The 13465-nt window shown below is 39.9% G+C and overlaps 1 protein-coding gene across 7 annotated transcripts in view; it reads left to right on the forward strand.

Annotated features, from left to right (window-relative positions):
• Positions 1 to 13465, forward strand: part of STX11 (syntaxin 11) — a 50536-nt gene that overhangs the window by 20571 nt on the left and 16500 nt on the right. Inside the window, exon 1 of one of the 7 annotated variants that reach the window (XM_061428212.1) lies at positions 8 to 7551. The exons of 5 other annotated variants lie outside the window; for them this stretch is intronic. The gene's annotated coding sequence lies outside the window, so the exon portion shown is untranslated. Of the gene's footprint in view, positions 1 to 7; positions 7552 to 7572; positions 8920 to 13465 lie in introns of those variants that run through there. One more of the 7 variants, XM_061428213.1, reaches the window with a different exon arrangement.

Here is a 13465-nt window from a genome sequence, read left to right on the forward strand (position 1 = left end):
GTAAGTCCTATTGCAGCTGGATAGAGATACAGTAGAGATGTGGACAGCATCACTGTTGGAGTTGAGTTGAATTCAACCCAGCAAACAGTTATTGGACACCTTCTCTGTACCAGTCTCCTTATCGAACTCTGGTTATATAATTGATAATAAGACAGGATCTTGCTGACAAGAACCCTAATGACCAGTGTAGAAGGCTGGCAAATCCCCTAGAAAATCCAGTAGGAGATGAGTGCAATGACAGACCTATGCTCACAGTTGAGCCTCTGTCCCAATATGACTGAAGTTCCTGCAGCTCTGGGATTCTGAATGAAGAGGATCATCATTGCTGGAAGAATGATGAGGATTTGAGTTTAATCATCTACTTTTCTTTGAAGGCAGCCTGTTGAGCTCATTCAGTCAGTGTTTCATTCAATAAGTGATTTTAAAACATATTAATAAGAAAGGCATGGTTTTTAGAGTGTATTTTTTAATTAATCACATTTCAAATTATCTAGTAATCATGTAAAAATAAGCCCAATCTGTTATTACCCCTAGATAACCACAGACATTTTAAAGTGACTAATTAATGGCAATGGCACCCCACTCCAGTGTTCTTGCCTGGAGAATCCCAGGGACAGGGGAGCCTGATGGGCTGCCGTCTATGGGGTCACACAGAGTCGGACACGACTGAAGCAACTTAGCAGCAGCAGAAACATTACAACACCATATTGAAACAACTTTCTGATCATTGTTTTTACAGTTCAGATCAATCTTTTCTAACACATTATAGCTGTATAACTCAACATGAGTAAATCCACTGTTGGGACTGAAATCTGCTGAAGTACTTTTTGGAGCTAATACCAAAATAGATCCAGTTTTTTCCAATTCTGTAAGATATCCACCAAGTAAGGGAAACAGTGCTAAATTTGACACAAATTTTTCTTAATTTCCATATTTTGTTTCAAGAGCCTCAAAATTACTTTTTCTGTGAGAAAATATTGAGTGTGATCTTCATCATTGTACTCCTTGAATTTGGCACAGGCTTTGTCATGATAAGTTTTAGGGAGTAGGCATCGATTAAATAATGAAGCTTAATGTAAGAGGAGGATTAGTCATCCAATGGAGGGATAGATGACCCAGCAGAAGGATCAGCCTGTTCAGGGTGGACACTGGCTGGGGAGAGGGTTGGAGACAGACTGGGTCAGATCACATAGGCCCATATGTCATGTAAGAGGTTTGAGTTTATCCTATAAAGGACTTTAATCATGTGAATGATATTATCAGATTCATCTGTGTTTGGAAAAGCCAACTTTGACTCAAGATAGAGAATAGGTTGGATGAGCGTGGCACTGGCCGTTGGGTGACATGGAGGAGATTGTTGGAATAGTCAAGATGAGAAATTAAAGAAGCCTTGAGTCAAGCAGTGATAGTGAGGGACAGAAAAGAGGGAAGGAGCTGAGAGGTGTTTAGTAGGTGGAATCTGGCCCGGAACCCAGAAGTGGCAGTGAGAGAGCGGGAGGAGGTTGGGATGACTCCCACATTTCTAGTTAATGACTACGATGGGAAGATAAATAGAAGCGTAGGCTTGGTTTCAAGGATAATGAGGACCTCTACAGGGTTTGGCATATAGTCAGTACTCATAAAACACTTTTGAAGGAATACTAATAACAGCTAACGTTTACTGAGTACATATTAAGTTCTAGGCTTTATTCTAGGCTCATTATGTGAATCAAGTCTCTCACTCCTTATTGCAATCCTCTGAGATAGGTACTGTTGTTAACTACTTTTGACTGGTGCAGAAAGTGCAGTGTTAGTAATTGTCAGAGCCAGGATTTGATCCTGAGCGTCTTTGACTCCAGAACTTGCTTGTATTCTGTTTTCGTTTTTTATGTTTAGAATGTTTACTGACATAACTAAATATTAACAGTCTATTACTGAGTTATAAACTGTATGAATAGCATGTTCTTAACTCTAAAAAAATGTTCATATGTACAGGTACATTTATGATGCACTTTAGAAAGCTATACATCAAAATGCAGAGCTTGCTTGTGTACTTTTTGTGTGTTTGGGTTTTGTTTTGTTTTACTTGCTTATGTTCTTACCACTTTGCTCTGATAGGCTGTCTCTATGAATGAATGAGTGATGTTTTGGACACTGTGGTAAACTCAGATTGGAGTCATTCTCCTGATTCTGACAATCCTCTCACAGCGAGGAATAGCCCAGTACCTGAGATGGCTCCCAGGCGTCCCATTGTGCTGCAGCACCTCTGCCCCTCCCCTTATCCCAAGAAGTACCTGGTTGGTCTAAGAATAAGCTTAGCTTAATCAGAGCATTTCTCCTGGGAATTGAAAATATTTTAATGGAGATTTAACATGTCTGAAGGTTCCCAGAGCTTCCACAGCTGTGTCCTCAGAGGTGCCTCAGTTACTACCCTTCCCAAAGCACTTAGATGCACAACACTTTGTGTTTCCTGCCTGTGCATGCATGCTAAGTCACTTTGGTCATGTCCGACTCTTTGCAGCCCCAGAGACCATAGCCCACCAGGCTCCTCTGTCCACAGAATTCTCCAGACAATACTGAAGGGGGTTTCTATTTCCTCCTCCAGGGGATCTTCCTGACCCAGGGATCTAACTCGCATCTCCTATGGCTCCTGCATTGGCAGGCAGATTCTTTACCACTGAGCCACCTGGGAAGCTGCTTGTGTTTCTTAGATGCTCAGTGTGTTATAACTAAGATCTGTAGTATGCCTCCCATGGGGAAGCAGAAAGGCTGGCCAGGGGATATACATCTACTGAGCAGGGTCTGATAGTAGAAGATTTACTAACAGATGCAGGCAGGTCCATAACAGCTCCAGATCTTACAGTCTTGGTTTATCATCTGTATTCTGAGGCTTATTTTGCTTTGGTTTTACCCCAAACCAGGTAATTACCAACCTCTCCTGCTTCTAACTTTCAGAATCTTGGTAAGTTGAGGCTGGTGCCACTGTTTCCCGATTTCTTGATTTAAGCTGGACAAAATGATTCAAGTTTCCTGGGTTTGGGCTGTCATTTTTATTTACAAGTCCATTCCTTTGGTCCTGATAAATATATTTTTCACTATCAAACCCCGAAATCTGACCCCAACTCTTCACTATTCTCATCAGCTCATGATTCGCTCTCTTTTGGCTTGAAACAATTCTCTGATTTTTGCCCAGCAAGCAAGGTCTAATTCTCTTTTTCCTCAGCGGCCTCTCCTTTGGATCATGTAAAGGTTATAGACACTGAATTACTGTAGTACCTAAATGAATCTACAAACTGACTTAAGTTTGAAATTATAAAATGCTCAAATATCTAACACTTGAAGTTTTGAAATGTTTTCTCCACGCATGAACAAAATGTTTCATTCAGCGTTTCTTTAGATTTACCAGGAAATCTCGATATTTATAGTTTTCCATTATATGAAACTGACATAAAGCCTTCTGAGATAATCCAGTCCACGTGTTTACCCCTTGCTCTAAATTCCTATATGCCTGCCTGTTACTCATTCAGTGTTCAGAGAACAAGCAAGGAAGGGTTTTGGTTAATATTTCATGTGGGTTTGTCTAGCCTCCTCATTTCCACTGTGGTTTCCCTGAGTGCAGAGAATTGCCAGAGTTAAGGGCTCTTGTAGGTCTCTCAGCCTCCTCTGAGTTCTAACTATTCTGTGACTTTTGCTGACTATGAAACCATCTGTCAGAGTAAGTTTGCTGGTTACTCCTTCTGAGTTTGTGGATACCAGACACTATTTGTGTATCTCACTCAAGTTCTTTGTAAAACTCAATAATTTGATTATTTTTAGTAGGAAGAAGTTTTAGGATTGGTAATTTTCATTTATCTTTCTTGAGCTAATTGAATGTTTTCAATTAGTTTATATACTTTTTTTCTTTCTAGTGGATACAGTATCAAGGTAATTTAGAAAGTACAAAGTTGCTTAGTAAAGTGTTCCCCATTTTGTATATCCAATTGTTTCACTTATTTCTCTATTCAAAGATATACGACATTTCATGCTGTTGCATAACTTGTTGGGTAATATTGTAAATTCTGACTTTTTAGAGTAATGGGAATGGCTCAGTTGCTATCTTCACATGGAAAAAGAGGCAACAAGGATTGTTCTCACTTTTGTTTCAGAGTTGCATCAATGCCTGTCTCATTCCTGGTTTTGCTTTTAATTTCTGTCATGTTCCTGGGTGACATAACACACAGATTGGTGACACAAATCTATTGATTTGAGATAAAATCAAGTACAGTGTGTAAGCAGAATTCTATAATATTAGTAGATATCCCCCCCTTTTTTTCCCCCCTCTTCCCTGATTATTACATGGCTAAACCAACATATGGACTTCCCTGGTGGCTCAGGCAGTAAAGCGTCTGCCTACAGTGCGGGAGACCTGGGTTCGATCCCTGGGTCAGGAAGATCCTCTGGAGAAGGAAATGGCAACCCACTCCAGTACTCTTGCCTGGAAAATCCCATGGACGGAGGAGTGTAGTATGCTACAGTCCATGGGGTCGAAAAGAGTCAGACACGACTGAGGGACTTCACTTCACTTCACTTCAAACCAACATACAGTGATATCAGTTGACAGGATACTACAGTTCTCGTTCCTTACAAAGTAATCTCATAGATATTTTCTCTTTTAATTCTCATAAAACTCTGGCAAAATAGATATGACAAGTATTATTATTTTCTGTATTTTAGTTGTGTAGATGAGGAAGGAGACCACTGGAGAGGTTAAATGACCTCCCAGCATTACCTGAGAAGAGGCCCAGTGCACTATGCTGTCATTACTTGACTAAAAGAGGCAAGTTTCCTCTTTTGACCTTAGGTCAAGTTTCCTGGGAACAGACTCTGAGACTTGCATATGAGAAACTTATTGGGAGGTACTCTGAGAGAGGACTTGGAGGCGGAGAGGAGAGCAGGAATGTGCAGAGGGAAGGATGAACTGCAGTGCAGGTACAAGGGTGGTCTTCACAGTGGGGAAGCTTGGAGGTGGGATGGCCCTTCAGAATTGTTATGCCATCTTGAAGCATGGGGCCTGGTCATTGTATCCCTGGCATCAACTCGTCATTGGATGTGGGCTGTATCCAGGCAGAAGTGTGTAATCTTGGGCCAAGCAACTCCCTTTATTTAGTCAAAGGCAGTTGCTGGAGCTGTGAACCTTCTACAGTCAACATTCCTGGCAGCTGGAGGAGCAAGGGCCTTGGTCCTGAAGGGGATGTGAGTATCTCGTCAACCACTGCATTTCTCTGGAAGGCAGCATTCTCCTCCATGAGGGCTTTGCCATGTCCTTCTGAGCCAGATTTGCCCTGCTAAGTGGAGCCCAGAATGCTGGGGTTTTGTCCAAGACCCTGGAGGATATAGAAGAGATAATCAGAGATCAAGAAGATAGTAGTCTTAATCCTGGGAAGATTATGAGCAGAAGAGCCAGGTGAGAGTCGACCAGGATGAGTGGAGAAGGGTGCATCACAGAGAAGGCTAACCAAACATGCAGGCCGTTCAGACAACGGGCAGAAGAGCTGGTCTTTCCTGTAATTCAAGACTTTACTGTATTTGAATTAGTACTTACTAATTCAAGTATTGGCCACCTGATGTGAAGAGCTGACTCATGGGAAAAGACCCTGAAGGTGGGAAAGATTGAAGGCAGGAGAAGGGGATAGCAGAGGATGAGATGGTTGGATGGCATCATGGATTCAATGGACATGAGTTTGAGCAAACTCCAAGAGATAGTGAAGGACAAGGGAGTGGTGTGCTGCAGTCCATGAGATCCCGAAGAATCAGATACCAGTTAGTGACTGAACAACAACAGCAGCAAGGCTTTACTGTTGTTAAATGGTAAGTGATTTTATTAGGCTCTATTTATTAGGCTGCTTGGAGGGCTACAGTCCATGGGGTCGCAAAGAGTTGGACACGACTGAGTGACTAAGCACAGTATATTTATTAGGCTACATTAGGCTACATTTTCTCTCTCCTCTCCCTCCTCACCTCTCCCTTTTTAAAAAGCCTTTGAAAGGCCCCAAATCAGTCCAGTGAATCTCAGTGTGTAGCCTGTAGATTATAAGATCAGAATTGCCTGGGATATTTTAAAACATGCCCCACAAACAAGCAACAAAAAGAAAACAGAAAAGAAAGTCCAGGTTTACATTCAAGATCTGCTAGAGTAGGATCTTTAATAGTGGAAACCATGAATTGACATTTTCAACCCATTTTCCACAGATGGTTTTGATCTGTGCTATAGTTCAAGTTCCATTGCCTGAACTCTTATGCCCTTGATGGTGACCGAGCCTCTTGGGATTTTTCAGGTTAGTGAAAAGTCACAGGAACTGTGGAGCAGAGGAGCACCTGAGCCTTAATCCCAGCAGGATGGATTTAGTGATATTTGCTCTTTGTCCTTTAGAGCATATTCCTGGCTTGGTCACCGGAGAGCCTGGCCCAAATTTCCTGGCTGGGATTGCTTGAGAGAGGAGTTTCTGGCTTGGCCTTTTACTGTCTTGATAACTGGGGGAGAGATGCCAAATTCCTGGAATAGTTGTAGATAAAAAGGTTGGGGGTCGGGAGAGAATCAGCGAATTTATAGGAATCAGTAATTTCTAGGAGGATAAGGAGGTTCCAGAAAATCTTATGCCAGGTGAAACTTTGAGGTGCTGTCTTAAAGCTTTAAATGACCATCTAATAGAATGAGACAGATTACTATGATAGGAAAATATATTACCTGATTCATTGAAATAGGGAATAATTATTTCCGTGGTGGCTCAGATGGTAAAGAATCCACCTGCAATGTGGGAGACCTGGGTTTGATCCCTGGGTTGGAAGATTCCCTGGAGGAGGGAATGGCAACCCACTCCAGTATTCTTGCCTGGAGAATCCCCATGGACTGAGGAGCCTGTCATGCTGTAGTCCATGAGGTTGCAAGGAGTTGGATACAACTGAGTGACTAAGCACAGCACAGCACATTTTTCTTCAAAGGGAAAAGCACTGATTTTGAGGCAGGTTATTGCAGGAAATATTAGTCACCTAAAGAGTAGTCTGATAAACTCCTAGCAAAATTTGATGTTTTGTTCACCCTTGCAGCACCGAATTGCTCTAGTTCCTATACCTTCAATGGTCTGGGTTGTCTCTGCCTGGTCCCTTCCCCTTTTCCTTGCTCAGCAAACTCCTGATAAGCCATTTAGAAGCATCCAGTTGAGTTCTCCATCTTCCAGTGAGTTCAGAAAGTACAACCATCTATCCCTCTATTCTTACATTTATTATTATCCTTCTACCAGCCTGTCCTCTTTTTTTGGGACTGCAACTTGAAGCATGGCATTTAGTTCCCCCACCAGGGATTGAACCCACTTCCCTGAATTGGAAGGGTCGAGTCATAACCACTGGACCACTAGGAAAGTCCCTTGTCTTCTTCATCTTGAAGATAAGGAGTGTCATTTCCTCTTTGTGTACAAGAGACCTAGCTTCATCAGAAATGGTTGAAAGAAATAACCAGTCTGGCAAGCATAGTTATTCAACAGATATTTACTGAGGCTCTTCTATGAGGTGGACCCTCAAGGGCACGTGGCAAACACAGTAAGTACAGCCCTTGACCCCGTTGAGCTTATTGGCCAACAAAGAAGATAAGCAATGAAACAATCAACAATAGAAAACGATGAATGTCAGGAAAGAGGAAGTATCATGGAGCCAGCAACCCAGCTTAGTCTTGGGTCATAGAAAGTTTCCCATTCTTACGGAACACAGTTTATATAAAAAATAGAATCTGTGAGCCTGGCTCTGGTTCTAAGACAAGGGACCTCTTTTTAAATAAAGGAAGATCTTTTGTTCTATCTAGTTCAAAATTGACCAGTCCTTCACACGCATGTGTGTTTGTGAGCACACACACTGGCAAAGATAGAACAAGAAAGTGACTCCATTTTTTTTTTTTTTTTTGGCTGCATGGCATGTAGGGTCTTAGTTCCCTAACCAGGGATTGAACCTGCGCCCCCTGCATTGGAAGTGTGAAGTCTTAACCACTGGCCCACCAGGAAAGTCCTCAATGCCTTCATTTAATGAATAAAATAGATAGCAAGGAACTGAGAAGAAAGTTTCTATTCATCTCTTTCAATGTGCCATTGCTAGAAGCTAATGTATAAATATTTTAATATGTAATATACAGTGAAGGAATATAAACTTAAAGCTGACAATTATGAGCTTATGTTACAGTGTTTTTAAGGGTTAACTTTAGGAATCTGATGATTACAGCCTAGGAGGGTGCTTGACAGATTTGCCTTTGGATCTTGTTTTAGATCAAGGTAGAGGCACCTTTGCTCAGAGGTCAGTGTCTGCTCTGACTTCTCGTCTTTCCACTTCATTTTCTTGGCCCTGCTGTGGGAGGGCCTGGCACTGGTGTTGTCGCTCTGCCTGGCTTAGCAGCTCATGCTGAGTCCTTTTACTCCTTTTATGGCCAGTTCTCGCTCTTTGATTATTTCTGTACCTGCTTATTTCTCACTATACATTTTAAAACTTAGTTGAGGGCAGCAATTGTGACTTCTTGATTTTTTAATCTTCTACATCTCTTCTACTGCAATTTATTTATGTCCAACAAAAGTCCATCTAGTTAAAGCTATGGTTTTTCCAGTGGTCATGTATAGATGTGAGAGTTGGACTATAAAGAAAGCTGAGTGCTGAAGAATTGATGCTTTTGAACTGTGGTGTTGGAGAAGACTCTTGAGAGTCCCTTGGACTGCAAGATCAAACCAGTCAATCCTAAAGGAAATCAGTCCTGAATATTCATTGGAAGGACTGATGCTGAAGCTGAAACTCCAGTACTTTGGCCACCTGGTGGGAAGAACTGACTCATTTGAAAAAACCATGATGCTGGGAAAGATGGAAGGCAGGAGGAGAAGGGGGTGACAGAGGATGAGTTGGTTGGATGGCATCACCGCCTTGATGGACATGAGTGTGAGTAAGCTCTGGGAGTTGGTGATAGACAGGGAAGCCTGGTGTGCTGCAGTCCACGGGGTCGTAAAGAGTCGGACACGACTGAGGAACTGAACTGAACTGATTACAGTAAATAAATAAACATAGTATTTGAATTAAGAGTCCTTGGGTTGAGAAAGTAACCAGATTGCTTCTCTACTAAGAATCTATTTCCTGTTTAACCAGATATCACAAAGCAAATATGTGCACATTTAACCTATGAATGTCTGCTTTACTAAGAATACCATCCATTGGGGAATTCCCTGTTGGTCCAGTGGTTAGGACTTGGGCACTTTCACTCACAAGGCCAGATTCAATCTCTGGTCAGGAAACTAAGATCCCACAAGCCTCATGGTGTGACCAAAAAAAAAAAAAAAGAATCTGTTTGGCTGATTTACGGGAAGGGAGGGTTAGGTCGTCATGGAACAATGTTTACTAGATGTAGATGGAAGTGTAGAATGCTCCGCTGTGTCTCACTTCAGTCAACTTAAACACATCGGCACTGTCCACCATCTAGCATCTCAAAACAACATTGACACTAAAAAAGTGGAATTAAAGACTAGAATGAGAGTTAAAATATAACTCAGATTTGAAGTGTGATTTTAAATGAATGGACAAGTGATGTCCTGTGATGACCATAAGCCATGTTTTCTCTTATCTTTCTGCCCATGCTTGGCATATTCCTTAGTATTGCAAATGTAATTTATGTTCTCATTTTTTTCTTGCTTCTACTATAAATATTGTATTGATATACAGGGAGTATATGAAAGATGAGGAAATCATTGCATCAGTTCTTATACTTTCTATTTTTCATAGTTCGAGCTTGGTTTATTGCTGAGTGTAGGTGGGTGACAAGTTTAACCACGGTGAATCCAATTGAAAACTTTTGTAAATTAGTTCAGCTTTTATATTTTCATTGAGAGTTTTTTTCATTGAGAAACTTCCATGAGATTTTTAAAATATATTTAACTTAAAAAATCTTTATGTATGGCTGCATCAGGTCTCAGTTGCAGCATGAGGGATCTTTCGTTGCAGCCTGTGAGCTCTGGAGTGTGAGGTAGTTGCCCCAAGGCATGTGGAATTTTAGTTACCAGACCTGGGATCGAACCCATGTCCCCTGCATTACAAGGAAGTTTCTTAATCACTGGGCCAGAAGGGAAGTCCCTATATTTAATTTTTTATTTTCTATTGCAGTATAGCCAATGGACAATGTTGTGATAGTTTCAGATGGACAGCAAAGGGACTCAGCCATACATGTATGTGTATCCATTCTCCCCCAAATTCCCCTCCCATCCAGACTGCCACATAATACTGAGCAGAATTCCCTGTGATATACAGTAAGTCCTTGTTGGTTATCCATTTTAAATAAAACAGTGTGTACATGTCTATCCCAAACTCCCTAACTATCCCTTTCCTTCTGTTCTTCCTCCTGGCAACTGTAAGCTAGTTCTCTGTGAGTCTCTTACTGTTTTGTAAACAAGTTCATTTGTATCATTTCTTTTTTTGGATTCCACATAAAAGGGAATACTATACTGTGAGAAGAAAAACTTTTTTCAGTTCCTGCTGGTGAGCTGAAATATTTTTCTCTTTTGAAAATGTAGACCTCTTTAGAGGATGAAGCTTATTCCTTAAAGAGTCAAAATTATAGTAGTACCAACCCATCTGAAAAGATTAACAGTTGGTGGAAGAAAATTCCATGTAGTCAGCATTCTTTTGTTTTTGTTTAATTAGAAAACTTCTCAAGATATTAACTGCCCTTTGCTGAAACTGAGTGCATGGACATTTTCTCCTGTTGACATCTAGACCCCTACACCTACCACTGACAGAGCATAAACATACAGTAAACATTTTCAATTTTGTTCCTTCCATCCGGTAACTAAGGCATCAATAAACCTTGTATTGTGGTTTTTTTCTCTCTTATTTCTGTTAGTCTAAAGTAGTATCTTATTTTTAATTTGTATTTATTTGCTAAAGAGCAGATCTTGTCATTTCATATTTTTATTGAGAATATTTTATTTCCTGTGATTGTCTTTTTATATGTTTTCCTCAATATATTTTGTCATCTTATTTTCTTTCTGTTTAAGATTGTGTATTCATATAACATTGTATATCTATCTATTGTCTATTATGTTTTGTGCAAATATTTTCTTCTGGTCTCTTGCTTTGATTTTTAACATTTATTATTATTTTTGTTGCACAGAATTTTCAAATTTTGTGTAGTCACATTTGGTTATCTTTTTCTTTGCGAGTTCCCTTACAACCTCCAATCCAGTTTAAAGTTATCATTATCCCAGAGTACTGATAAATACTCCATTTTGTTTTCTATTAATGTTACTGTTATTGACATTTGCATTTTTAACTCTCTCATGTTTCTGAGGTATATTATGGGGTCTGTGATAAGGATTAGAGAGAAATAAATTATTTTTTTTAATAAATTCTTGCCCATCAGTTACATAATTCTAGTTGCTTAAATTCTTTCCTCTCCTATTATTTTTCAATGGCTTCTTCTTCATAAACTAACATTTTATATATAATTGGTTTATTTCTCCTTGTTTTATTCATGTCCATTTATTTGCTTTTCATGTTCGCAAAAGTATCACATCTTTGTGTGCTTATTCACTCAGTCGCATCTGACTCTGTGACTCTATGCACAGTAGCCCACCAGGCTCCTCTGTCCATGGGATTCTCCAAGCAAGAATACTGGAGTGGGTTGCCATTTCCTTCTCCAGGGATCACACCTTGAATGTTTGTCTTATAATAGGCGTCCATATCTGCGGGGCTTCCTCTGCTTCACCAGTGTTGTGTTCTTTCCAATTTCTAAAAAAATTAACCATTTATTATTTGAGTTTTATTTTAGGATCACTTTCGTTTTCATATTTATTTTTTAACTCTGTCAGGAATTTTGGATTTAGTTCCGTCAAAATATTAACTTGAGGAGAGTTTCAGATTGCACTTATAACTGTGTCTAAGTGTCAGTGCTATAGCAGAACCTGTAAAGAAATGTTGACATGAGAAGGAAATGAGCAGACAAGACGGAGGGTTCCTAGAGAGCTTCTGGTTAACCCCAAGCCAAACTCATAAATTTGTATCATTGCCCTTTGGACTGGTGTTGTGGATTTCTAGAAAGCCTTCTTTTTTCCTTCCTGCTTTCTCCCCTCCCACCCTCCTCTTCTCCCTTCCTTCCTGCCCCACTTCCTTCTTCTTTCTGTTTCTTTTTCTCTTTTTTAATTTCATCAAACTTACATGTAGAGTGAACTAATTACATAAAACATTTAATAAAAAGAAAAGTCTAATGACAAAAAAGTCTATTTCACTTCCCCTTCCCAAAGGCAGCTACTTTCGACTATTTTTGCTGTATCTTTTAGTATGTATATTCATGTCTCTAAATAACACATTTCTATTACTATTCCTTGATTGCTTTCTATTTTGTTTTAGGTGTGACCTATTGACTTCTCTGTGTGGAAGATGGTGTTTTAATTCACTTTCACACCTCTTTTCCATAGACACACACTCTTCCTGTCCCGTTCTCCCAACACAATTCCATTATACTTTGTTAGGTCAGTATTCTATGATTATATTTTATGATTATGAAAATGCCAATCACAGCTGAGCCATGATTACTTTCCTGTAACTACATATTTCTTTTTGCTTTTCTAGAAGTTAATTGTGTTTTTCTATTGTTGCTGTTAGTTTCTATTTCTTTCTCTCTGGAATTCCTATTATTTGGAATTTGAACTTAAACGGTTGGACCCCTAAAGTCCCATCTATTCTGTTATTTTTTGCTTCTTTTTCTTTCTTTCTACTTTATGGAAAAGGGTCTTCCATTCTCCCGCCTATAGGCTGCAGGTCAGTGTGCTGGACGGTAGGCAAATGAAGACATTCACTTAAAGATCTTCTCTTTAGGTGCGCATCTCTAACCCAGTCTCGGTTCAGATTCTAGCTTTGCTACCCTCCTGCCACAGTAGGATACACTCACCTCTTTTTTAAAAAATATTTTTATAAATATTTTTATTCTTTTGTGCCGGGTCTTAGTCGCAGCATGTGAAATCTTTTAGTTGCAGCATGCAAATTCTTAGTGTGGCATGTGGGATCTAGTTCCCTGACCAGGCCTCCTGCACTGGGAGTGTGATGTTTTACCCACTGAACCACCAGAGGAATTCCTACACTCACTTTTTAAGAAGGCTTCTAACCAAACATATTTGTTATCACCCCACCACCACAGCCTCCTTTTCTGTCCTCAGCTTTCAGTTCTGGTTCCTAAGCCTTTGAGTACTTGTTTATGATGTAATCATTTCTTGGTCTTCTCCACTTTTTTCTTAGGATTCGACTTTCTTGAATCTGCTGCGTTAGTTACCATTGGCCCATTTGCTTTACAAATTCTGAAATTTTGTTGCTGCTTTCTTCTATGTTGTTCTTTATCTTGTTGGTATATGCCTTTTCCAAAGTTCCTTTAGTGGAATTTTGGAAGAAAGAAAAAGTAATGTTCAATTTGCCATTTTACTCAGAATATAGATCTTGTTTAAACGTG

The sequence above is a fragment of the Bos javanicus genome, chromosome 9 (assembly GCF_032452875.1).
Source record: "Bos javanicus breed banteng chromosome 9, ARS-OSU_banteng_1.0, whole genome shotgun sequence".
NCBI classification, from domain to species: domain Eukaryota; kingdom Metazoa; phylum Chordata; class Mammalia; order Artiodactyla; family Bovidae; genus Bos; species Bos javanicus.